Raw genomic sequence first — 26,143 nt, forward strand, 5'->3', positions numbered from 1 at the left:
GGTCAACTCGTACACCAGGGCACCTGGTGGCTCCGTCAGCTAAGCGTCCGAGTCTTGATTTCAGTTCGGGTCGTGATCTCAGGGCCGTGAGCTTCCGCCCACGCCAGGCTCTGCGCTGAACGTGGAGGCTGCTTTGACCTCCTCCTTCTCCCTCTGACCTCGGCTCGTGCGCGCTCGCTCTCTCAGTAGAGAAAGTCTTCTGCCTTATCTGAGTGGCTTTTTCTACTTCTAAAATAAACTTAATTTCTCTTCTGCATTCGGGGTCATCGGAGGTTAAGGCGCGGGCAGGCAGCTGGGAGCCGTGACCCCTTAGAGCAGACGCCACCTCCGAGAGACGCCACCTTCCCAGCCAGAGCGCGCCAAGAAGAGCACCGTGGGACCGAAGGGGCCATAGACGCGTTGCCCCACGCAAGGCAGAGGGAGGACGAACTCCCCGTCCTCAACTCCCCGCGTGCTTTGCCCTAGTTTACGGGACTTCCTCTCCCATCGAAACCGTACCCTTGAGTGCTGCTGCAAAGCCCCATTGTGCTCCTGGCCGCAGTGCTTTCGGTCAGAACAGGGACAGCAAGGCCGACCTTCTGGAAGGGGTCAGGGGAGGAATAAAGAATTGTCATCTTGAAGCGGAAAGAAGGCGACTGTAGGTCTGTTCATGAATGGGGCGGCGGCAGAGGGGGAAAGCCTGGGCTTTCCGGCCTGGGCTGTGAAGCCTGCGGGCTGGCCGCGCATCCTTGGGTGCAATACTTAACCGCGGCAGCTCGGTTCTTCCGTGTCCGATGCAAGGAGTGTGAGAATCCGTCTCTCAGGCTTTCTGCGGGGCCGCAGCGCGGTGACCCAGCCTCGCGCATGGCGTCGGTCCTGGGTGCACTCCCTGGTTTCTGGTAGGGCAGATCCTGTCCGTTCTGCGTCCGTTTTGTGACTTCTTCAGAGCAGCCTTCCAGAAGGAGAAGGTCGCGCAGGCTGCCCGGTATTGCCGTTATCGGAGGACCACATACGTGTCCCGGCGTCCACCACAGGATCAGTCAAGCCAGCATTACATTTAGAAACACACTGTCTGTCCGATAGAAAAGGAGATTGAGGGATGAACTGAAAATACAGAAATCTCACTGCGTATCTCTGAAAACATGGCATTGCCATGCAGCTCTTTTTTTTTTTTTTTTCAGCCCGAGAGAGAAAGAAGGCGTGAGCAGGTTTGGGGGGCGGTTGGGCGACGAAGGAGAGAGAATCCTAGCCAGGCTCCACACTCAGCGCAGAGCCTGCCGCGGGGCGGGGCCGGACCCACGCTCACGACCTAAGCTTCCGTGGACAGTCATACGCTTACCTGGCTGAGCCCCCAGGTGCTTCATGCAGGGTCCTTTCTTCAAGACCTACATTCCCGGTTTGCACGGAGAACAGCCGTTCTTACAGTTGGTCACACACTTGTCTCAGGCCGCGGGTCTTGAACGGACCCCGCCCAGCTGCCCGCACACACGCCCTGCGGCCGGAGGCTGGGGTGGGCACCAGGATTCTGGCGGCCGTGAGAGGTTCCCTCCGTGATGCTGGCGCTCGTCCAGCGACCACGGTTTGGGAATCACGGATCTAAGAAATAATCCTACCCCCGTCGGGTCAGCGTTTGTACGTGCTGAAAGCTCCTTTCATTCAGAAAATACTGTTGGTGTTGGAGCCGCACTTCCTCGTGAGTCCTGTTGCCGGCACTGTGTGAAGTGTGCGAGGACGACAGGGACAAGATGACAGCCGAGTTGGGGACATGAGAAAAAATGATGCACCTGACGCTCCACGCCCGCCCAGGACCACCCCAGGTGTCACTCTTCCGGGAAATGCACTCGGACATCCGTTGCACCCTGAAATCCCTAGACGCGGGGAGCTCTCTGCATTCTGACCTCCCCGTCGTGTGCGCAAGTGGACACGTGTGTTCGGACAGCCAGGGTGTGTCTCTCTCGGCCAACGCTGTGAAGAGGCGACCAAGCGCCGTTCCTGTGGAGGTGGTCTTTGTGCCTCAGTAAAGGGGAGGGGAAGCCCCTCTGCCTGTTGAAGTACTGGATGTTCCTTATGCAACAGAGCTCGAACGGTCCTCGAGGTATGAGCCAGCGTGACAGACAGGTAAACACATGGGCGTCGCATGAACGATGCTTCTTGGTGACTCTGTTTACTCGGGATCCGTGACAGAGGCGGAACGGTCACCCAGCTCGCCAACGGTTTAGAAACGGGAAGAAACCACAGAGGACCCAGATCACCTGAGGCCAGGGACATCTGTGTCCCACGTACGTCCTCTTCACCCTCTCACAGCCAGGGGCCACGCGGGGACACATTATTAGGAAATCATATTCATTTAAACTGCATCGCAACCAAGTTTTTTTCCTACTCGCAAGCAGCTTCTGCTTACTGAAGCCATTCTAACTCACTGCACCGGACAGCTGTCAGTCTGCCTGGACTCATGAGCCTGGGGACTCGGGGTGTGGGACAGTCTTCGAGGGAGCTGCTCCGTGGCCCTCAGGACATCCGAATTTCAGCTTCGTGTATGTCCGAGACCTGCTCTCCTCTGGTGCTCTCGGCTTTCCTGACCCTCTTGGGTTAACAGCTCATTGCACTAACAATGGGTTTTGGTGAATGGGTACGTATGTGCCTGTGGTTTACTTCAAAAGAGCCAGAAAGAGGCCTTCTGACACGTTACAGGCTGTCTCAGACAGGTGAGCGTGCGGTCCGATCACAGAGCTCTGTCCGTTGTAATCCTAGTGGAAAGTGCCATCTGCCCCTTTTTCTCAGATTTAGAGGAAAAAGTATTTTTTCTTCTTCGACGTTTTCATGCGATAAGTAAAATTTTCCCCCGGAACTCTAACCAGTTTGGGGTCTCAACTCCGCCAGGAATGGTTTCCCTCACTTAAGTCGTGCGGATCTCTTTTCTGTTCTCCGCTCTGTTTTCCCTTCGCACAACCGTTGGTTCTGGTTTCAGTATTCACAAAGGACCGTAAACTCTCTCAAACTGTACGTGTCCTGAGGAAGTACTCTCCATTCGACTTTCGTACTAGTCTGCAGCCGTTAGCATGGGATAGAAGAACCGTGTCCGTAACGTATCCAGATTAAAAACAAAGCTGATAACGTTGCAGCACGTTGTGCGTAAGTTCAAAGTAGGCAAAGAGGCAGAACTTGAAAAGTGACGACTCTGCCCCTCTCTGCCTCTCTTTGGCTGTCCCGCCTCCCCCAAAAAACATGTGCCGTTTTGAGATTCTTTTCGCCTGAAACGTTTTGTCCATCTTCTTTTTGTCTTTGGGCTCAGCCGTTCCTCCTGTTTGATGGCCGGAAATCCCAGCTTTTACCGATACGTCCTCAGCTTTACCCGCGGGGTGGCTGTGGCTTCCGTAACCGCAGCCGGCACAGCGGTGCGCTTGGACGGGAGGCTCTGAGAGATGGTTGAACGCAGGGAGAGGCCGTGTGCCGCGTGCTTACACACTCTGATTTCTGACTGCTAGTTTTAAGTGACCCATTTATAGAAATAGGGACTTCCACTGGGGTTTTAGGACTGCGTCTGTAGTACAGGAAAGAGAAATGTTCTATTGTCTATAATTTTCTGTAAAACACTCAGTCACTGCGTATCTCAGGGATCGTTAATTCACATCCGAAGGACTCTCATCAGCCAAGCTCATGACCCCAGTCGGGGGTCGGTGGCCGCAGGAGGCCTCCATCAGGAGGCCACGGTGCAGACCTGGTTCCTTACACCTATGTGTTGTGACTGAACAATATTTAAAATCATAGCGGTTAGTCTGTTAAAGAGCATTGGCCATAGCAGAAACACAGCAAGAGCACGATGGTGTCGGTTAGGACAGCCGGGGCAGGACCGCCGGGCCGGGGCGCAGGGGAACAGCCAGCCCCCACGCAGCCTGCGGCTCCGTGCTTGGGTCGGAACAGCCCTTGTTTCTGGGACATCTGCTCCCTGGTGCGTTCCTACCCCAACGGTCCTGGTGTCTGGCTGGAGGAGAGTCTTGGTGGCAACGCGTGGTCCCCAGCTGCCAGCACGGTCTGCCTGGCGGATCTCGTGCCCGCTGCCTCGGACCTCTGCGTGCTCGGCCGACGCCGGTCTGAAGTGCTGTGCTTGTACATGCCATGTAGTGAAGTTCCGAGGCAGAAGACCACGCTTCCTTGTCCCTCTGAGCAAGAGGCTGGGAACTGCTCCCGGCCAAATGCCCCAAGTCAGCGGTTCAGGGGGAAGGGGTCTGAGATACAGAATTCAGTGCAAGGTGGGCACTTATTCTGAAGGTATAACTGTCGATATTCCTGCTTCTTCAGTAAGTAAGCTGTTGTGTGCGAATCAAGGGGGTAGTGACTGGATGCTCCTCTCTCTCTCTCTCTCTTTTCTGAATATGGGCAGATTCTGCCACATCTAACTTCATGACTTTAGAGAAATCCTCCAGCCCCCAGTTTCTGTCCACCCGTACCATGACTGTGCTGGAGACAGATACTTCCCATTCTCTCTTTTGAACACGTACTTTCGATCCTCAATCCGAAAATAGCATCAGGCTGTTTCGCGCTAGGAGGCAATTCCTATTAATAAAAACCCACATCTCAGGGATTCAGTCTATTTTAAATAGACTTTCAAACGTAATTGAATATTTTAACACGCTGTCACATACTTGCGACATGCATTTATCGATGTGGGAATAAGTTTAGAAAGAAATGTACTGATTTTAGGAGTCGGTCCAGCAAGGATCAGAATGCTCCTGCCGTTTCAACATGGCAGTTCGAGATAATAGTATCGTCATCCAAACAAGTCATCCAAAATAACCTCCCTTCCGTGTTGCTTTTGTGTCCTGCCCTGGAAAATTTTGAATGGAACACAAAATACACCAAACTACTTCCCATTTTTCTAAAATAAAATAAAAGATGTTCACGGGAATCGTTAAAAAGTTAATGAGTTGACTTTCCCCAAGCAAAGGACGTGTAAAGGTTTTCCTGGTCATGTGGACAGCGAATGTGATGAAATATGATTCTGGTGTCCCAAGGACCAAGACTCATGTCCTCACAATCCGTCTTTATCGCGGTGCAGGCGTGGTGGGAACGTAGCACAGAGACACCTGAGCTCAGGCTGCCCAGTTGGGAGCCGATGATGTGGGCCAAGAGAACAACCCTCTTTACAAGAAGGACAGGGTGCTGTCTGCTAAAGCAGTTAATTCTGGAAAATAAAACGGAATTCCTCTGAAGGATGCTGCGGAGAAATGTGGATGTTGCGTGGTCTGTGGTTCTCTCTCATGGTCAGTTCCTCCCTAGAACATCCACAAGCGAATCTCCACTTCTATTTATTTATTTATTTGTTTGTTTGTTAGCACAGAGTGTATTATTTGCCCCAGGGGTACGGGTCTGTGATTTGTCAGGCTTACACACTTCGCAGCAAAGTGAGTCTGCACTTCGAACCGCGAACCCGTGAGCAGAGCAAACCCGTAGCGACATCGGGGAGCTTGTTTCCTGGCTCTGCATCTTTAGAGTCATGGAAGCAGTCTAGAAGGGCCATGAGGTGTGGCCGGTGTTGGGGCCGGTGTTGGAAAGTCTTATCTTGGGGAATCCCAGCAAACATCTCCAGTCCTCCCCTTCCTTAGCTTGTGTGATCTCATAGGTGCTCGATCATTATATTGTAATTCTGTGGGCACCGAGAATAGAATTAATGTTTGCTTAAAGCAGAGGTTCCCAGCTGGGGATGACCTAAGGCCCCTCTCAGGGGACAGCATTTGGAGACATTTTGCTCGGAGGGAGTGGGGGTTCTGCTGGCGTCCAGTAGGCGGAGACCAGAGATACGGCTAAGTGTCCTCAAACGCCTGGGGCAGCCCCACAAGGAGGAGGTATCCAGCACCAACTGTCCAAGGATGAGAAACCCAAGGCCAGAGGTAGGCTGGGTTTTCGTCTCTTGAGGCTTTGAGTTTTCACTGGCGAGGGACCACTTCCCTGGAGACTTGACCCCCAGCCTTCCGGGAAAGAGACCCGTGTGGGTCCAGCTCATCAGCTCGTCCGTAGCAAGAGATGCCCTGCACGACCCCAGAGCGCGTGTCTGACGTCCGGCCAACTCGGCCCCAGAAGTCTGCGCCGGGAAGCCAGCCGAGTGCAGCCCCTTTCTCCCCGGGGCCGCCTGACCGGACACGGTGGCGCGGCTGTGTTTTCACTCCGCTCTTTTGCTTCGAAGCACTGGCCGTTTGTAAAGTCCTTCCCAGAGATGGGAGACGACGTAGGCGCGTAGACGAGCACTGGGATCTCGGGTGCCTGCACGGTGTCCGCAGAGAGACACGGGACTGCGGGCGAAATGAGGTTCCTTGGCAGAGCAGATCCGAGGAGTTCCCGTTCTCGTGCGGATGGTGAGCAGCAGTTCTTCGGTGTCAAGGTTGCTGGGAACGAGGGCGGAAAGGGAGCTTCTGTGTGCCTGCGGCAGGAGCTACCTGTGTTCTCGGATGAGCACGTGGCACTGTGTGTTACTCCCTGTGGGCGCATCACTGCCAAGTCCTGGGGCTCGCTGAAACTCACAGGCCACCCAACAACACGCCTAAGGATTTGAGCTTTATATCGCGCATATATTTTCAGGTGATTAACGTGACCGGGGGACCTCCTACCCCTTTTGGCACGTGCCCTGTAAAATCCGTCATCCCGAACTGGAGAAGCAGCTGGGTTATGTTGGGATGACGCAGCGGGTACTCAACTTCCAGCCCATGGGAGCGGTGATAAAAACTTGGGTTCTTATAAGCCGCAAAGGGGCCGTCACTGTCCCTGAGCCCCGGCTGGCCACACTCTGAACGGATCCCCGTCTCCAAGGCTTGCCGTGAGCGTCCCGCGAGGTGGTGCGCGCGGAGCTTGGCGCGGGACTGGCTCTCCATACGCGCTAGTTCCTGGCCTCGGTCTGCCGTTCCCTTTAATTCCGTGTCCCTTACAAGGAGGAAGGGAGATGCTCGTAACAATGTAGCAATAAAATTCTGTTGCAGAGTTTTAAATTGCAACTCGGGGACTGGGGACTGGGAGGGCAGAACGGTTGTTCCTGGGTGAGGAAGGCTGCATTATTAGCCACACGTATCACTCGTGCATGAGGAAGGATACATTATTAGCCTCATGTATCACTCGTGCATGAAGGGGCTGTCCTTTTAAGAAGCCGGTTTATGGCCGCAGTACGTGGCGGGCAGAGAAAGAAGAGCAGTGACGGTCCACACCGTTTTCCTGCTGTCGCGCGGTTCGCACTGAGCCGTGGCAAGGCAGAGGGAGCACGTGTCTGAGGAGGAAGGAAGCTGCGGGTTGTAGCGATCTGCATCCAGGCTCAGGCGACTGGTTCCGGCTTCTCTTCCCTTGCCGGGGTTTGCGGAGGCCCTAGCCAGAGGACGATGGATGGGTGCCATGCTGACGAAGTGCCGCTCCTTGGGGCTCCTGGACCTCACGTGGCTTCAGCTGTCCTCCCCACCATGGCATGTCCAGGCCCCTCTTAGATGAGCCCACGGAGGTGGCTGCAGCAGGACCTCCCTGACACAGAGGTCTCAAGGGATCACCCTGGCTTTCATCTCCGACCCCCAGATCTGCTCCTCCTGCCCCCCATGTCCACGTCCCTGCTGCTCAGACCCTCTGATGAACACGGACCTGCCCGTTTGCTGATCTCCAGCCCTTGGCGCGTCCCAGCAGCCACCAGCCTCCTCTCTCCGGGTGTAGACTCAGGTAAAGACGGAGCATGGAGGGACTCGATTGACAGTGCGGGGCCGTAGGCTGGACATGCAAGGGGTGTGAAATGGGAATCCGTAGAGACATTTGAGGAACTGAACAATGCTTTTTAGACCTTACTTAGAGTTATGGCAGAATTTGTCTCTTCACCTTGGTTCGGGGACTCGGGTCCTGCTGCTTGAAGAGACTCATTCATTTCTATCTGTCCGCTCCCGACAGGCGCAGAATACAGATAGTCGTTCCCAACAGAAAGAATACTGGAGATGTGAGGTCACATGCAAAAAGAAGTCAAGGAACATCTTGAAACTGCCTGTTGTTTTGTCTCCAACATGAGCAGATGGATAACTATTGAATTCTTGTATCCCGTGACCCCGGGCACAGTCAATAAATACTGTTTTCCTGACAGCTTGCATATTTCTAACCACTGAAATAACAATTACAGATCTGCCCCGTGAGCTCCCCTTTCACCGGGAACATATTTCCTCTTCAGCAACACATGACGGTATTTGGCTGGCAAATGAGGATGATATATTGACGCTGATGTCATGGTCTGGAAGCTGGATCCAGACACAATATATAAAGTAATTGTGTATGTTCGTGGGTGGAGTGAGAGCGTTGTTAGCCGTTACTTATTAGTATTACGTTTATGACCTTGAAGGCGTCCAGGTTCTCCAGATTCTGCGGGCGTCTTCCCGCGCGCCGAGATCAAGCTGTGCGCTAATTCAGTGAAGGCATTGGCTCTCCATCATGTCCCGTCCGCAGGCGGCTCTCAGCGGGAGTCGGGGGCTCTCCTCCGAGGACGCAGCCTTCCCGCCGTCTGGGCTTCCCTGCGAGCGAATGGGGACCCTGCCCCACATCCCTGCTGGAGAAGCCATTGTTCACAGCTGTCGTGGCAGGTGGGCTAGGCCTGCCTGCAGCCCCATGGAACCGCATGTGACCAGCGGTTGCATGGGCCACCCCGAGGCAGCCCCCTTGGGGTGGGCGCTGTCGCCCGCCAAGGCAGCACCGGACGCCTGTTGCCCCGTGTCTTTGGGAGCTGCATGCGGACAGCTGTACCAAGTCCTGAAAAGTTGTCGTATTCACCGAAAACACAAGCCTCGACCTGTATGGAGCAGGGAGAGGGAAGGGAGCAAGCAAGCAAAGCAGGTGTTCCATGAATTATTTTAAAGCCTGATACCGTGTACGGAGAGACACAGTCCGTTTTCCTCGCTGTGCAGCCTCCTCATGTACACGCGCTCCCATCTCCGTGTGCACGTATGTACATACACATCTATGCATGCATGCGTGTGTCTGCATATGTATATACACACATATCACAGCACCGCTAGGCGTGCATGCATGCGTCTCCATATGTTTACACACACATATCACAGCACCACTAGGCGTGCATGCATGCGTCTCCATATGTATACACACACATATCACAGCACCGCTAGGCGTGCATGCATGCGTCTCCATATGTATACACACATCACAGCACCACTAGGTGTGCATGCATGTGTCTCCATATGTATACACACACACATATCACAGCACCGCTAGGCGTGCATGCATGCGTCTCCATATGTATACACACATCACAGCACCACTAGGTGTGCATGCATGTGTCTCCATATGTATACACACACACATATCACAGCACCACTAGGCGTGCATGCATGCGTCTCCATATGTATATACACACACATATCACAGCACTGCTAGGTGTGCATGCCTGTGTCTCCATATGTATACACACCCACATATCACAGCACCGCTAGGCGTGCATGCATGCGTCTCCATATGTATATACACACATATCACAGCACTGCTATGTGTGCATGCATGCGTCTCCATATGTATACACACACATATCACAGCATCTTTATGCGTACATGCATGTGTCTCCATATGTATACACACACATCACAGCACGGCTAGGCGTGCAGGTGTGTATCTAGCTGCACGTCTTCATACCGCATCTCCACAGATGTCCCATGTGTACACACACCAGGACCGTCCGTACTTGGGGGGACGGCCCCACAGGCCTGCTCCGTCAGCCTGGATCTCTCTCCGGACTCCGGCACGTGCAAGGCGCTCGCCGTGTTGTGACAGTGTGTTGATCTATGTCGCAGAACCTCGGATCAAAAGGCGACTCCGCACCTGATGTTTCCGTGCCTGCAGCCTGGGCCTTGAATGTGCACTGGCTGCCCTAGGAGACGGGGGGCCACTGCAGCATTTTGAGAAGGGAGAAGTCGACATAGAACAGGACGTAAAAGGAACGTAAAATAAGGAATAGACATCATCGTCACTGAGGAGCAGAGCCTGCTGGTTTAACAAATGTCCGCAGACTCCTGACCCCTTCCCGTCCGGAAGGTGGGGAGTGAGGGCTGGTGTCTGTGAGCTGGCCGGGCTGAGCCTGGCCGGGCATTGGGGACATCGTCGAGAAACGGGTGCAGTCGAACCTTCAGTGCTTCGCTTCTGAGGCCCGGTTACACGGGTCAGTGCGTTGCTGCCGGAGTCTCTGGGACAGGCGCTCCTGGAGCTCTGAGTCGTCGTGTAAGGGGTCTGGGTCCCAGAGGCCACTGTGCGCAGAAACCACGTGCAGAGACGAGAGCAGGACCAGGAGCTTGTGAGGAGGCGTCCCCGCTGTACTGGCCCCACTGCTTGAGCATCCCGGCCACACCCACACCGACGGGGGGCGGGCCCGTGGGTGGCCTGGCCCCAGCCCCAACGACTGTAGGACCACACCCCGGGGACAACAGCCTACCTAACCAGATCACCCTGCTCAGCCAACCATCTGAGCCAAATAGCACTTCTGGTCCGAAGCCAGTGTTTGGGGGACACTGTGCGTATTCCTACAACCAGGGATAAGCGGAACAGCTATGCTCTTTGCCGGGAAAGTTTGGCCACAGTTCTGCTCCGCCCGTACCAGTGGACTGATGAGTTCGTGTCGGAGACGTAACTGTCAGACTTGAGTAATTTGGAAGAGTCCCTAAAGCAGAAAATGTTACCGTGCTGCTGTAATTCTGGGTGTCGTCTACCCTCCTTTTCCGTGTAGACTCAGTTTGCTTTAATTCATGCCTCAGAATGGAACTTTTCAAAGACACTTTTGAAGACTTCTCAGAAACACCGCGTGGGCACCGATGCTCTTGATCTCTGTCATCTGCTCACCCTGAGGGGCTCCCTGGTCCCGGGCCTCACTGACATGGGTCCCAAAGAGAAGTGATGTCCCCGAGAGTACTTTGTCCCTCCACCGAGGGCTTAGGGACAGCAGAGGCCTTGGGAGAACTGATGTGGTGTGAGGCCGCCAGGTCCGCTGTGGAGAGCCGAGCAGGCTTCGGCTCTGCCTTTCCGTTCCCTGCATCATGAAACGACGTGTCGGGGGAGGAAGCGAGCCACTCCCAAGGTCAGGCTTCCCACCCGGCTGCCAGCATCAGCGCTGTCCCCGGCCGGCCGCCCTGTCGGGACAGCAAGAGAACAGCACGTGCTGCCCGCGGGCATCCTTCAGGGCCAGGGGACAGGACGTGGCCTGACGATGCTAATTAACGCCAACTTCTCTCCCGAGCTGGGCTCGATGCTGTCATTTCCCCACGCTGCTGGTGGCAACCCAGGCTGTCACTTCTCCTTCCCCTCCTGCTGTTCCTCCTCTTCCTCCTCCTTCTTCTCCTTCTTCTAATGCTTCTACTTCAACCAGAGTTTTTTGCACAGAGGCTGAATTCCAGACATTGAAAAACAGTCAGGAACTTAATAGGGACATCAAGAGTTCATCTCTTTGTTTATTCCTCAAATGGAGCTTTGCCTTAAAGTCGTCACATTCAACTAAAGGTCATCTCTGTTATTTCTCGTGCCGGGAGGATGAAGGCCATCCAGATGACTTCACGGAGAGGCCAGAATGGCCCTCACTGCATTTTGTCAGACTAGAGAGCATGCGTCGGGGGGGAGGGAGGAATGAATAAAGCTATCAAAGTTATGAAAAATACAGCAGGAAAAAATTAAAGGATTATACTTTAAAGCCTCAGGACCTAGAATATTATTCCTTATAAAACATCCCTGGCATTATTTCCTGGAATGCTCATTTTTTTTTTTTTTAAACGGCTCAGTGACTAACACCGCAAACCTACAGCCGCTGTAAGCTGCAGACCACGTGCCGGTATGTCTCTTCGGTCAGGTGTACTGTAGCCGCTAGCTTTCTTAGCATGAAGTGTCAGCTCAGAGTGATGAGTCCTAAATAAAGGCATCATTTAAAATCAGTAAAATACAGACTCCTCTGCACAACACTTGTACGCCTCCTGCAGCTCTGTGAGTCGGGTACAGGCTCCCCCGTGGAAAGGCCAGCAGAGCTCAACCGTCAAACAGAAGTTCCTACAAGAAGGAGGGGCCATGCCAGGGTATGCCCTTCTCACCTAATCTCCCTCTGGGAAGATGCTCTTGCAGAACGACAAATTCCGTGGTCCGTGCCACTGAAGGTACCGTATGGGCAAACCACCGTGGGCTTTTTCATAACGGACACTTGTCGTATCCACTCCAGGTCGGGCTGCGGGGCGGTTGGTGCCGTAGGTTGTGAACTTTGTCCTCAGTCTGCATCAGAGACGGACAGCCAAGGCACTTGGTTTTGTGGTGTCCCGTGCGTTTCCACGGACTCAGCCCTCGCCAAGGCCAGGTGCCTTGTCCTGTCTCAGTCTCTCCTCCGTGAGGAGCTTGGATCACCTGGTGAGGCGGCAGTATTCCAGGTCCAAGAGGAGCCAGAGAGATGCGGGACGGAGGGTTGAACAAAACTGACATCTCTCCCTGGTCAAAAGCAGCAAGATGAGTGGCAAACTTCTGGCTCTGAGGGGGGGAAAAAAAACCAAAACCAGCAAACCAACCACTTCTTGCAAATATCAAGTCTTCAATGTGCAGCGTGATGTGTACGGTCGGTCCCCAAATAAGAAAAGTGCTTTTTTACTTTCAGTGTGCCTCAGGAAGTTTGGTGATGAGCCCTTCTGTGTCCTGGGAAGTAAACGCCATTAATTACCCATGCTGTACTTCGTTTGTCTTTACTCTGGTGGAGAGCAAGCTAGTGCATGCTGGAAGGGAACTGGGGTTCTGGTAACTTCCTGATGGATATTGATAGGGCCAAGGCAGACGGTGTTTTCACGTTGAGACCTTGAAATGCCTTGACCTATCTTTGATTTTCTTTCATTGAAAGAGCTTGTTTATTCCTTTGGTTTCCAGCTTTGATACCTCCTGGAAAAGGCAACTTTCACAAACCCCTCTGAATTTCTGGTATCTGTCGATAGGAGGATATCGGACTTTCCTTGTACATTTTGTAGAACCGCATACACGATGCTACGGCGGCATCCCCGGAATGCGAACACGATGCGACGCCGTCGACCGGAAGAGTCGATCCCGGTGTGGCGGAGGGACCGACACAGTTACATCGAAACGTTCACACCTCGTTGCTTAACCTCTTGTTTGTTTCGTGTGCCCTTTGTTTGTTTCTATTTTTAACTCCAGCGACTTAACAGACGGTGTTGTATCCGTTTCCGGTGTACAAGAGAGTGATTCAGCACCTTCAGGCGACAGCCGGGGCCCATCCCAGGAAGTGGCCTCCTTCCTCCCCGTCACCCATTCCCCCCATCCCCCACCCACCTCCCCAAAGCCCTCGTCACTGTGTTCTCTAGAGTTAGGAATCTGTTTCTCGCTTTCTCTCTTTCTTTTTTTCCCTTTGCTCATTTGTTTTGTTCCCTAAATCCCACATATGAGTGAAATCATGTGGTGTTTGTCTATCTGCGACCAACTTATTGATCTCAGCAGGATACTCTCCAGTTCCATCCATGTCATCACAAACGCCAAGATTTCCTTCCTTTTTCTTGTTTATGGCTGAGTAGTACTCCGTTGTCTAGAAAGACCCCCTCCCGTTTATCCATCCGTCTGCCGACGGGCACAGCTGCTTCTGTCGTTGGGCTGTTGTACATAATGCTGCCGTAGACACGGGCTGCGTGTGTCCCTGTGACTTAGTGTTCCTGATGGTACGTGTTGAGGGACATCTTTTTATGTCCTGTTGGCCCGAGTGCTTCACTCTTAAGGAAGGACGAAAAGGCCCACAGATTTACCTTACATCTCAAAATTCCTTACGTGTTTTAACTCTTAAATAGCTCTGTCCTGGATTGAAAGGAAGGGACACGGGTACCAGCTAGGAGCGCCAACTGTGGGACGACACTGTATTCGCGTCTTATCCACCGAGCAACCACAGGCAAGTTTCTTAACCTCTCTGTGCCTTGATTTTCTTATTTGTAACGTGGGGAGGATGGCAGTACGCCCACGGAAGGCGTTGTTGTGGGAGCAGCTGAAACCAGAGGTTCATGGGACAGCAGATGTCATATCGTAAGGGCTGAGGACGTGTTAGCTACTCCTTTTAATCATAGATGTAGAAAACAGTATTTTCAGATGTTAATGAGCATTCCCAACTCCACAATAGCAGATTCATGGTTAAAATGCAGGTCTGGTTCCACAGTCCTTTCCTAAAGAAGGCTTTGCTGATGGGGGTTTGGGTCTGATGCTCTGAACTCTTGTTCCAACTTTCTGGAGCTCAGACTCCAAGAACCAGGCCGTGTTCCCCTTGGATCTAATTTCCTTCTTTGTGGATCATAGGGGCCTCTTAATGGAATTTCAGAGTTCTTCCAAGGTAGGGCAAGAATCAGACAATGTATAAGCAGTCATTAGAGAGGGCTCACAAGGATTCTGTGGTGCGATTTCCTGGCTTCGAGAAAAGATTTCTCATTATATACATGCAGATATGAGATGGAAACGTTGTTCAGCATTTAGGTCCTTTAGACAAGGAAAGGAGACACCCATGGGCATCCTTGGGGGTGGTTTCTCAAAGATAGCCAATATATTTTGGTTTTTCCTTCCTTGTATCTTATTTTTTCAGGGACTTATGCTTCTGGATTGACTTGGGTATTGCGCTTATGTTTGTATTTGTTGGTGTTTTTCACGTAAGTTGTGGTTAACAAGAACAGACATCTAGATATCTAGAAAGGGTTTGAAGAGAAGCAGAATTGTAAACAAATAGCGTAGGGCCAACATCCAACTTTCCGAGCAGGTACGAAATAGAAACCAAACCCCTAATTCTGTGTGTACAACTTGATATATTCCTGGCAGACATGTCCCTCTGTCTGCGAGAAATCCGACGTGAATAATTTTTGGACCTTAAGGAGCTTTTAAAGGAGAATATTTGATGAGTTTGGTTGACAAAGGAATGAACAATAGCCATGCGATTCAAATTTCCTGAGAATTCTCTAGAGCTGGAAGGGAGAGGAATTTTGACTTTGGCACCACACATCTCAGAGTTGGCAGGACCAAACATATTTCTAAGAGAATTTGCACTCTTACTTGAGCCTAAGGCATGCTGGTTTCACACACACACACACACACACACACACACACACACACACACACACGCCTTAAAATCATAGCTTGTTTCATCCACAAATTCTCGTTCTTTACATCCCAAGGGAAAATGTGAATTGGGGCTCCTATGAAATAAGTGCGAGTGTTTAAGTCAAGACGAGTGGTCTGTACTTTAGAGAGTGTTACATCTTCTCGACGGCGCTGACCTATCTTGCCTCCCAGGGTTCACCTTCCTGTCCACACCTCTCCCTCCTTGGAGTATGTTTGGTCTGTGTCCCCCACCAAAGTGATGAGCTCCCGTTGCCGTGTTCTGTGTCGCAGACACAGACACAGACACAGACACGGCTCATTCCCACACAGCAGTCCTGTTCCAGATCAGTGGTCAAAGTCTCGGATCCCTACTCTACATGTGAAACATCGGTGGCTGCGTGCAGAGAAGAAAGGCAAAGAGAAAACGCCTCTTTCGAAAAAGGGTTTTTTCCTACCTCCCCCCAAAATAGAGTGATTTGTCAGTCTTATCCTTGCATAGAGACAGTGTGGGAAAGTTTGGTGTGTCACAGTCCATCCAATTACATGTTTTGCGTCTGCTTTAAAAAATGGTAGAGAGCACTACCTCTTACAGTCTATCGGGTGCTTTTTGATCCTTTCTGTTTATTAAGCTGGGGAGATGTGAAGATACATATGCACCAAGAATATTTCATCAGGAGAAACGATCAAGAGGAAGGTCATAGGTTTCTGTCTAGAAATAAGTGCCTCGGTATCTCCTAATTCCCCTGTTCACAGCAACCTTCCACAGAAGTATTTTATTCGCTAGCACTTTGGTAAACATGCCCTAAAACTCCTACTATGGCTCAGAATCCTCAAAATCGTATTTTCTGCTGGGCCGTGGAATGAAAACTAGCATTTTTACCTAAATGTCTACTTTGTGGAAATGAATGTATCATCGTCTTCTGGACTTCAAATCCATGGGACAGTTCTTATGTACCTTTGAAGCCAGCCTAATTCTGGCTGCCATTTCCACAGTGGCCACCGGAAAAGTGTCCGTGGTCCAGTAGACACGGCTATGATACGTGATATCCAGCGGCATCCACCAGTCCTGGTTTCCAGGAGGTGTGCGTGCACCGAGCACGTCAAGGACGCATCACGAAGTCACGCATCTGTGACTTCACACCAAGTGGCTTCACCAGAGCTCCTAGTTTCTGGAGCACGTTGGCGAGTATAGGCTGCCGCTGTCTTTTCTCTGATTTGATGGAACATGCTCTTGACGCTATTCATTAATGAAACCCTTGTTTTTCACTTTTGCTGTGGCGAATCACGTCCAGCCAACTTGCCTATCATAAAACTGGTAATAAAGAAAATCTCATTTGTTTAAGACAGTAAAAGGTTATATACATTTTAGGGGGTGGCAGGAAGAATTAAACCCAGAAGTCAGTCTCCTTTTTACAAGGACACTAAATTTTAAGTGCATGCTTTATTTGCTTACTAGGTGAATGACTGAAACTCTCTCCTGCTGGATTTCATTATCCTTTAGGATAGGAGAAGACTTGCAGGCTCCCCATGATACCGGATTTTCAGCACGTATCATATTCTTCCCAGCAGGTGAAAACCACTCGATTTTACATATTGGGGACATTATTTTCATCGACAAGTAGAAAGCTCACCTCCCATCGGTATAAGATATAGCTCCTAGGTAATAAGTGTTGGCATCATTTTTATACCAAGGTCACCATGAAGATTTTTAACCTTATTACCCAGCTGGAAATGAAACCCACCAGTGCAATAATATGGTAATGTCACTGTTCTGAACATCTGTTGGTCTCAAGGGAGCGAGTTACTCCTGAAAACACAGAAAAGGCCCGTGAAGGTAAATTTCTTTTCAGTTTACTTAAGACATGTCTTTAAAAAATTTTTTTCCCGACCGGCAGTGTACAGTTCGAATATATGTTTACTCTCCTTCACCGGTCTTTTACCTCATGGAAAATGCTTTTCTGCCATTTCCTCGACACGTGGCTTATCCACAAACACCTGGAAGGTTCTGCGTGTCTCTGCCGACTGCACTTGTCTTCTTCAGCTGGACGAGAGACCAGAGCAAGGCGTCCTAGAACCTGTTTCAGCTGGGGGAATGGTCCGTGGAAAAGTAGACCCACCCGGTTGAGGTGGCCTCGACCCCTCTGTTCTCACGTTTCCCTGTGGCCCCAGGGGCTCCTGTAAACTGTGGGATTGCTGACGTAACTCCGTCAGGGAAGGGCTCTGCAGTGCGGCCGCCCCGCGTGGGTCGGACGGTGTGTTGGGGACCCTCCGACATGCACTACAATTCTGGCTTCTCTCCCGGAGCAGAAATGCACGCCCTCGGCTGCGTCATCACGAAGGCCTCCTTCCCATATTTGAGAAAGGAGGAACGATGCTAGCGTGAAGACGGTCCTTTGCTAGCCCACGCATTGCAGCAACGCGAGCTCGGTGCAGTTCTGTGTCATAAAGCATCAGCATGGTGGGACAGCTTTCAAAAAGTCGTTTATTGTGGCTTCAGTGCATGCTTGGCACAAAACTCTGTCAGTAAATTTCATTATATTCGCATCAGCTGTGGTAAGGTGTTGGGTGACACACGCTTTCCAGACACCGATGTTCTGTTGAAAGCTGTTTTGAACGGAACCCCTGTAGCATGTCCCGTGTTTCCAGCATGCACCCCCAACACTGCGTGGCTGCGGTTTCCGTGGCAAGACCCGTCTCCGGAAAGAAAAGTTCGGTTGATAGACTCGTGGCTTCTTTAACCTGATGGCACGAAAGAGACTGCTTCCAGCCCTCGGTTTTGTGCAGGGCGTCAGTCTGGAGCACACAAACGACAGGAAGTTAATTTTCATTGTTCTTCGTCCTGTTCGGACAGAAGGCAGGAGGCCAGGGAAGGAAGGGAGCTCGAATTCACACGTGCTGGACCCGGAAGGAAAGCCAGAAACCTGGGGGCGGGCAGCTGTGGTGAGGCCCGCCACGTACGTGGACGGGCAAATGACACTGTCACCAGGGCTTCCGGGAGCCTCTCCGAGATCATGGCTTCTGTTCAGAACGCTCAGTCCCCCGCTGAAAATCAGAAGGCTGAAGTGTGATGGTGAGCTTGCCGTCAACCAGGAGTCAACACAGAACTAGGAAAACGACCTGAGGTAAATATCCGTGGTATCTTCTTGCCTTTTTTTTTTTGTTTTTTGGTTTTTTTTTTTTTTTTTTTTTTTTTTTTTACCATCTAGGGCTTTCTTGTCTGTTTCCAAAGCTGCGTCGTCCTCACCGCCATGTAACTCCAGAGCATCTCCATCACCCCAGAAAGAACCCGCCGCACCGAGCTGTGACCGCTGCCGCACCGCAGCACCACGAGGCAGCCCCCAATCTCCTTCCTGTCTCTGTGGGTTGGTCGAGTGTAGACACCGCATACAAACGGGATCAGGCAACTTGGGCCTCCGTGCCTGGCTCTTCGAAAAAAGCACGTCCGTATCTAAAACAAGATAAGAAGGTCCTATTAGAAAACTTGGAGCAAACGCAAGAAATAAACCTTACACCAGTTAGAATGGCCAAAATTAGCAAGACAGGAAACAACGTGTGTTGGAGAGGATGTGGAGAAAGGGGAACCCCCGACACTGTTGGTGGGAATGCAAGTTGGTGCAGCCACTTTGGAGAACAGTGTGGAGATTCCTTAAGAAATTAAGAATAGAGCTTCCCTAGGACCCTGCAATTGCACTGCTGGGTATTTACCCCAAAGATACAGATGTAGTGAAAAGAAGGGCCATCTGTACCCCAGTGTTTATAGCAGCAATGGCCACAGTCGCCAAACTGTGGAAAGAACCAAGATGCCCTTCAACGGATGAATGGATAAGGAAGATGTGGTACATATACACAATGGAGTATTATGCCTCCATCAGAAAGGATGAATACCCAACTTTTGTAGCAACATGGACGGGACTGGAAGAAATTATGCTGAGCGAAATAAGTCAAGCAGAGAGAGTCAAGTATCATATGGTCTCACTTATTTGTGGAGCATAACAAAGAACATGGAGGACATGGGGAGATGGAGAGGAGAGGGAGTTGAGGGAAACTGGAAGGGGAGATGAACCATGAGAGACTATGGACTCTGAAAAACAACCTGAGGGTTTTGAAGGGGCGGGGAGTGGGAGGTTGGGGAACCAGGTGGCGGGTAATAGGGAGGGCATGTATTGCGTGGAGCACTGGGTGTGGTGCATAAACAATGAATACTGTTATGCTGAAAAGAAATTTTTTAAAAATTATTAAAATAAAATAAATAAAAAATTATTAAAATAAAAAAATTATTTAAGAAAAAAAGAAAAGAAAAAGAAAATTTCTGCCAGCAGGTTTGAGAGGCGACTTCCTTCGTGCTTTCTGGGCGGTGAATGTTCAGTGTGCCTTTCTCATGTTCACTGCCTGCCCGTCTCCCCCAGGATCTCGTTATTGCTATAATGAAGGAAAGAATAGGGCATCAGTGAGTGAAGCTGCTTGTGATCAGAATTGAGCTGCAGGAAAATTTGCCAGATGTCCGGATGGTTCAAGGTCAGATTGTGTAAATCCAGTCACAGGAGAGCCCGAGCTGAGAAGAGCCGGAATCATTGTGGTTGACGTCAATGGAGAGCACACCACGTAGTGTATGCGTGACCCTTGATGTGTGCTCTCGTGTGACCCGAGGCACACGGACAGAGGGGACAGAATGCAGAACCAACGAACAGAACCGCACAGAGTCAACGCACTGTTGACACGGGGGCAGGCCACTCTGTGGAGACTGTCGTCCGGGCTGGAACAATTAGCCGTCATTATACAAAACACTCGAAAAGACCTAAACCCAGACTGTCAAGGAAGTGGTGGCCGTCCAGACCATCTGAGAATGACAGGTTGGTCTCAGTGTCAGGCACAGCACTAGAAAACATGTAACGTAGGGCGAGAACGTCGGGGACTGTGGGTTTGCCAATGAGGTTTTTGAAACGTGGGAAGTAGTCAATGAAAGACACTTTTTAAAGAATGAAACTAGAAGACACAGACTGAAAGAAAATATTCGCAAAACACGTATCCGATAAAGAAATTTGGTGACCCGGGGCGCCTGGGTGGTTCAGTCGGTTAAGTGCCTGCCTCCGGCTCAGGCTGTGCTCTCCAGGTCCTGGGACTGGAGAGCCTGCTTCTCCCTCTGCCTCTGCTGCTCACCCTGCTTGTGCTCTCTCTGTCTCTCTGTCAAATAAATAAATCTTTAAAAAACAAGAACAAAAAAGAAATGACATCCGAAAATACAAAGAAGGCTTAAAACTCAACAGAAACAGCACAAACAGCTCAATGAGGAATTGGCGAAAAAACCTGAACAGACTCTTTAGTGAAAAAAGATACAGAGAATCCACACTGCTGGAGTCGCTCAATAAAAACCTGAACAGACTCTTTACTGAAAAAAGATACAGAGAATCCACACTGCTGGAGTCGCTCAATAAAAACGCGACAACTCCAGTTACCGGAGAAGACGCACAGTGGCATGAGCTTCCGCTCAGTGTGGCGGGAATACAGATACGTTTCGAATACAGTTTAAGGTTTTCTAACAAAGTTCCACATTGGGCAGCTGTACCGCCTAGGAACCACGCCCCTAAATATTGACACAACCAATTTAAAAAACACGTGCACACAAAAACCTGCCCGTAAATGTTTATAGCAGCGTTAGTCATCACCACCAAAGTGAGTGGAAGTGACCGAGATGCTCTTGAGTATGTGAATGCTGAGCTAAGGTCGGTCTGTCGGGGCCGTGGAATGTCATTCCGTGCTTCAAAAACACAGACCGAGCCGTGAAGCCACAAAAAAACATGGATGAATCTGAGATGTATGTTGCTGGGCGAGAAAGCCGGTGTTGACAGGATGCGTCCCGTGTTACTGCGTTCACGGGGTGTTCTGGGAAAGGGAGCATCGCAGACACAGTACAGCATCACTGTACTGCAGGGGACCGACGGGTAAGGCCCGGACCCTGGAAGTCACGGGGGTATGGGCCGCTGCGCATTTGACTCAACCCACAGAATGTGACGGCACAGAGCGCACTTGGCTATCTGCAACGTTTCCTGAATTCATGGGACATTGGGAAGATTTGGGATAGAGAACTGAGAACGACAAATCCTGAGTGCATTGCAAGTTTGAGAAACCGCCTGACCTCGGGGAAGGGACCAGAGGTGCTCACCCCCGTCACTTTGGAAAGGAGAAGAGGTTCCAAGGCTGAAGACAAAAGGAACGGCCCTCTGCTGCGTACAGACAGTTCTCTCTCCGAGGATACAGGGGAAGGCTGTGATACCACGACGTGCGCATCCTGGAATTGAGCCGCGGAGTAGGCGGCCGCTGTGTGGTGGGAGCCCGTTTCTGTCTGTCGGAGTGGCCGGTGCAGGCCACCGAGCAGGAGGCCAGAAGAGTCCACGCCAGGGTCGCTGGAGACAGCCACGTACGCTCCCAGACGGTGGAGCGCAGACACGCGTGTTTCCACATCGGCATGTTTCTGGACATCTGCGTGGGGGCTACTGCAGTTCAGAAGAGTCACTGGAAATGTCTAATCCGTCTGGACTAATCCACGACGACAGGAGTCCAGAAGGAGTGGCCTCTGGTGCCGTGAGTATCGGGACAAGAGCCACGCTCAGCCGCATGAAGGAGCCGTTCTGTGCGGTCACCCACGTCACGTGGTCCCGGGCACACACATGCGTACAGCTCGCAGCGCCGCACACTGAAGACGGCGCCCGTTCCCGGGGAGAGACGAGGCCGTGGCATTTCCAGAGCCAGATAAACCGTTTCACGCTGCGGAAGAGTATCTGGTTTCGTGGTGTCGGGACCCTTGACCCCCCAAGAGCAGACGTGGCTGAGGCCAGCGTGGACCGGGCAGAGGCCGGTTGGGCTCGTGCACCTGTGCTGGTGATGAGACGCGGCGAGACGGAGCCAAACCCTCACACCCTGCCCGCCGCAGCCCTCTGGATGCCACCTCGGGGGGTGGTTATTCGGAGAGAGACGTGCTGCTTCGCTGGCCACTGTCTCGTTAACCCTTCGTGTGCGCAGGCAGACGCGGTGTTCACTGTCCCCTGCCGGGCCGTGGGGCTTCGTGTGCGTCCAGTCTGCACCGCGGGTGGACGATGCGGCCTCCGCCGTGCACAGAACTAAATCAGCAAGTCCGAGTCTGAGACCCACATAAACACCTAGAAGGCATGACGGGAGCGTGGACCTCCGTAACAGTCAGCCTCGCATGGTGACCACCAGTGCGGCCTTCTCCAGTCCGGAGCAGGGCCGGAGGGCGGGGCAGCTGATGGGGCACGGAAAGTGTCAGAGAGTCAGTCTTCTTGTCCTGTACTAACGTGTGTCCTGGCCCTCATTTTTAAAACCGCTGTGCTGGCTCCAGAGTGTTGGAACAAGACATTTTTTATGACTACGTGCGGAGCTACAACATGCAAAGTTCAGATTTTCATACAATTCCCTTCCTGTTGAGTCAAGCGTGGTCTCTAAACGTGGAGTTTGAGTTTATTACTTTTGAGTGAAGGGAGTCCCTCCTCACTAGCCGGCCTTCGGAGAACGATGCAGAAGGAAGTACGGATGGGTTTTCCAAGACGCCCTCTGTCCCCTGCCCCTGTTTTAGGAGACCTAGAAGATTAATGTCCAGGAGAAACCACGTACTGGCACTTGGTTATTATTTCTGCCTGTTTGCTGTCAAATCTGCGCTCGGAATGTCATACTGATGGAAAACAGAAGCGACCGTTAGGAATTCTTGCAATGACCTAGCCAGCCAGCCGGCGGGTTCGGACGAAAGTCAAACATGACGCAGACACTTGATAGGGCAAGGTGATGTGTATCATAGGAGGGGGATTTTAAAATCATATTCTAGCACCAACATCCTGACAGTTTTCCCTCTGGAGTAGGGACCAGGGTCCACCTCCCTCTCTCTGGCCTCACGTCTCCCACCCATTTCAAGGCCACACCACAGTAGACACCTGAACACCTTCTCGGATTCTGCTGTGCCCAGTCACGATTGGGCGGTCCTCGTGATTCTGTAAACCATTTTTTTAGAACAGGTTTAGGCTTTTAATAAAACTGGAAGGAAGATATGGAGGTTTTGCACACACCGCCGTACCCCCACACGTCCACACCTGCCACCGTGGTCAACACCAGTCACCAGAGTGAGGCATTTTTTTGTGGAGGGGGAAGCCATGTTGACACGTCGTCATCGCCCAGAGTCCACAGTTGACCCTAGGGTCACGCGAGGTGATGTACGTTCCGTGGGTTTCGACAAACACGGGATGACGTGTGGGCATAATCGTACTATCCGATCCTACAGGTTATTTCCACTGCCCTAAAACCCTCTGTGTTCTGCTCATGTCTGTCTCCCCTTCAACTCCTACAACAACTTGTTCTTTTTCTTTCCATCTCCACAGTTTTGCCTTCTCCGGAACGTCATATACTTGGAGTCCTATAGGATGCCTGTTGCCTTTTCAAGCTGGTTTCTTTCACTTAGTAACAGTACTTAAATTTCCTCCGTGTCCCTAGTGATCTTTTAAAAACATGGATCAGATTCCGTGACCCCCTTCAATTTTAAATGACTTACTGCCTCCCACTGAAAACTTACTAGTATGTCCTTAGCGTCTTCCAACATGTTTTCTGGGCAAGCTTGTCCTGTCAGGAAGACCCTAATGCCATTGGCCATCCCAGTGTGTCCTGCATCACATAGATGTGGGATTTATGAAAATTAGTTGGATTTCACCATTCGTAAGATTCTAACCCAAACGCTAAGAGCTTGTTTTTATAAGTACAATTTATTATGCAGTGTTCCATGTATCCAAAAAACATATGGGTTACATATGTATAAATTATGAGCCATGAGAATAAAAGGAATCCCTATGAACCCTCCAAACACCTGTGGAACTAAATTTATCTCTGTATTCCTTTTCTCTCATATCTTTTCTCTTCCTAACGATGGACACTGTATTGAGTTTTTGTGCTTTTTATTATCTTGGGGTTTTTTTAGTAGAGTTTTATTACATGTACATTTGTCCCTGGTTAGATTTTGTTTTGTGGGCTTTCCAAATCACTTCCATATATTGGTACTGGTGTCGTTGAGGTTATTTCATGTATAACGAGACGCATCTATTTTTTAGTTCATGACTATGTACTGGTAACGACCACCGTAATGAGATGGGAGCATATTTCTCTCACCTCAAAATGTTATTTCTTCCTCCTTTAGGAATAATAGCCAACATTCCCCTCTTACCTCCCAGAGACTGTGGACTGAAAATTCTCATTCTCATTAATCACTGGAAAAAGCAAATTTATTTATTTATTTATTATTTTTTTTAAGATTTTATTTATTTATGTGACAGACAGAGATTACAAGTAGGCAGAGAGGCAGGCAGAGAGAGAGGGGGAAGCAAGTTCCCTGCCGAGCAGAGAGCCCGATGCAGGACTCATTCCCAGGACCCTGATATCATGACCTGAGCCGAAGGCAGAGGCTTTAACCCACTGAGCCACCCAGGCGCCCCGAAAAAGCAAATTTAAATCCCAGTGAGATATCCGTGCCCACCGACCCAAATGATCAGAATTGGAGAGTGACCATGGCAGGCACTGGTGAAGATTTAGAGCCGCTAGTCCCCTCGCATGGCGGGCGGGGACGAGAACGGTCACAACCACTTTGAAAAACAACGTGGCATTTTCTTAAAAAGCCATGCTACCCAGCCATGCCACCCAGAGTCCTCTCATGATCTCCCTGAGAGATGGTAACATACAGGTCCGCACAAAGGTGCATACGCAAATGTCACGGCCGCCGTGGTCACGCTGGACCCAAACCAGACGTGACGAGGGGAACTGATGTGTAATACCACCTAAACAGATCAAGTTTGTGCTTTATTTAAAAAAAAAAAAAGTACCTGATATGCAGTGTGTAGTGACTTGATTTGTTTCCTTTAGTACCAAGTTTCTCAGGTATTGTACGTTGTTGTGGTGGACCGTAGCTCATTTATTCTGCTCGTCGTGTAACATTTCACTGTGTAAACAGTGACATAGTTGGCCGGCGGGACATAGTTGACGCACTCCTGCCAGAAGCTATGATCTCAGTGCTTAGGACACCTGGATAATATCTGCTTCTACAGCAAGAAACAATAGACTGTAGTCTGTGAGCCAAATCCAGCCCACCCCTTGTTTTACTAAATAAAGTTTTATTGAGACACAGCCACGGTCATTGCTCTATTGTTTTGGCTGTTTTCTTGCTAGAATGACAGAGCCAAGTAGCTGGAAATAGAGACCACATGTCCTTCTGGACCTAAACTATTTAGTGTCTAGCGCTTTGCAGGAAAATTCTGCAGAAAAACCCCTGGAGCAGCGTGTGAATAGAGATTTTAACTTAAAATCTGAGGGGAACAAATGTAAGGAAAGACATCTTTCAGGATGTTAGGTAAGGAAAGCAAAGGAAAAACAACTTACTGAAATTATCCCAAACTGGAGCTGTTAAAATTGTCCAGGACCGAGCCTAATGCCTACACCAAGGCCCATTGTACGGCACCGAAAAGAACTGGAATGCTTCACTCTGTAGGGCCCAGATGCCGGTGGCTAAGGGACATCCACACCATTTATGGGCCAGGCAGTAGTCTTGGCATCAGCCTCAGCTTGGAATGGCTTTGTTCATCAGCCTGGGGTTCCCCGAAGTGTGGATGAAGTGAGGAGAGCCCACGTGGACCCTCACCCATCGTGAGATTGGTATCCAAGAGGACAGTGTGTCTTAGGGTTCCGGTGCAAAGACGCATCCTCTGACCACGATGGGGCTCTTCCAACAGCTAAGTTTATCTGCAGAAATTGAACCTGCCCAGACCCTGTTTTTCTTTTCGTTTTTTTCTTTACCCTAACAAGTTTTCATTCATTCAGGGAATGTTTCCGTGTTCCGGGGCCATCTTCCCAAAATGTGCAAAGATCCACATTTGTGGAGATGGAGGAGGGATTTTCTTTCAACTCGGCAAACAGGCCTCTTTCATTTCCCCGAACCTTTTAAAGAACCTCTTAGTCAAAGTTATCCTTAAAACACCCCTTGTTCTGGCTTAGTAACAAAACCGTCTTCTACTTGCTCTCTTTCTGTTGCTCTAAG

Source organism: Meles meles, chromosome Y (genome assembly GCF_922984935.1).
Source record: "Meles meles chromosome Y, mMelMel3.1 paternal haplotype, whole genome shotgun sequence".
Taxonomy (NCBI): domain Eukaryota; kingdom Metazoa; phylum Chordata; class Mammalia; order Carnivora; family Mustelidae; genus Meles; species Meles meles.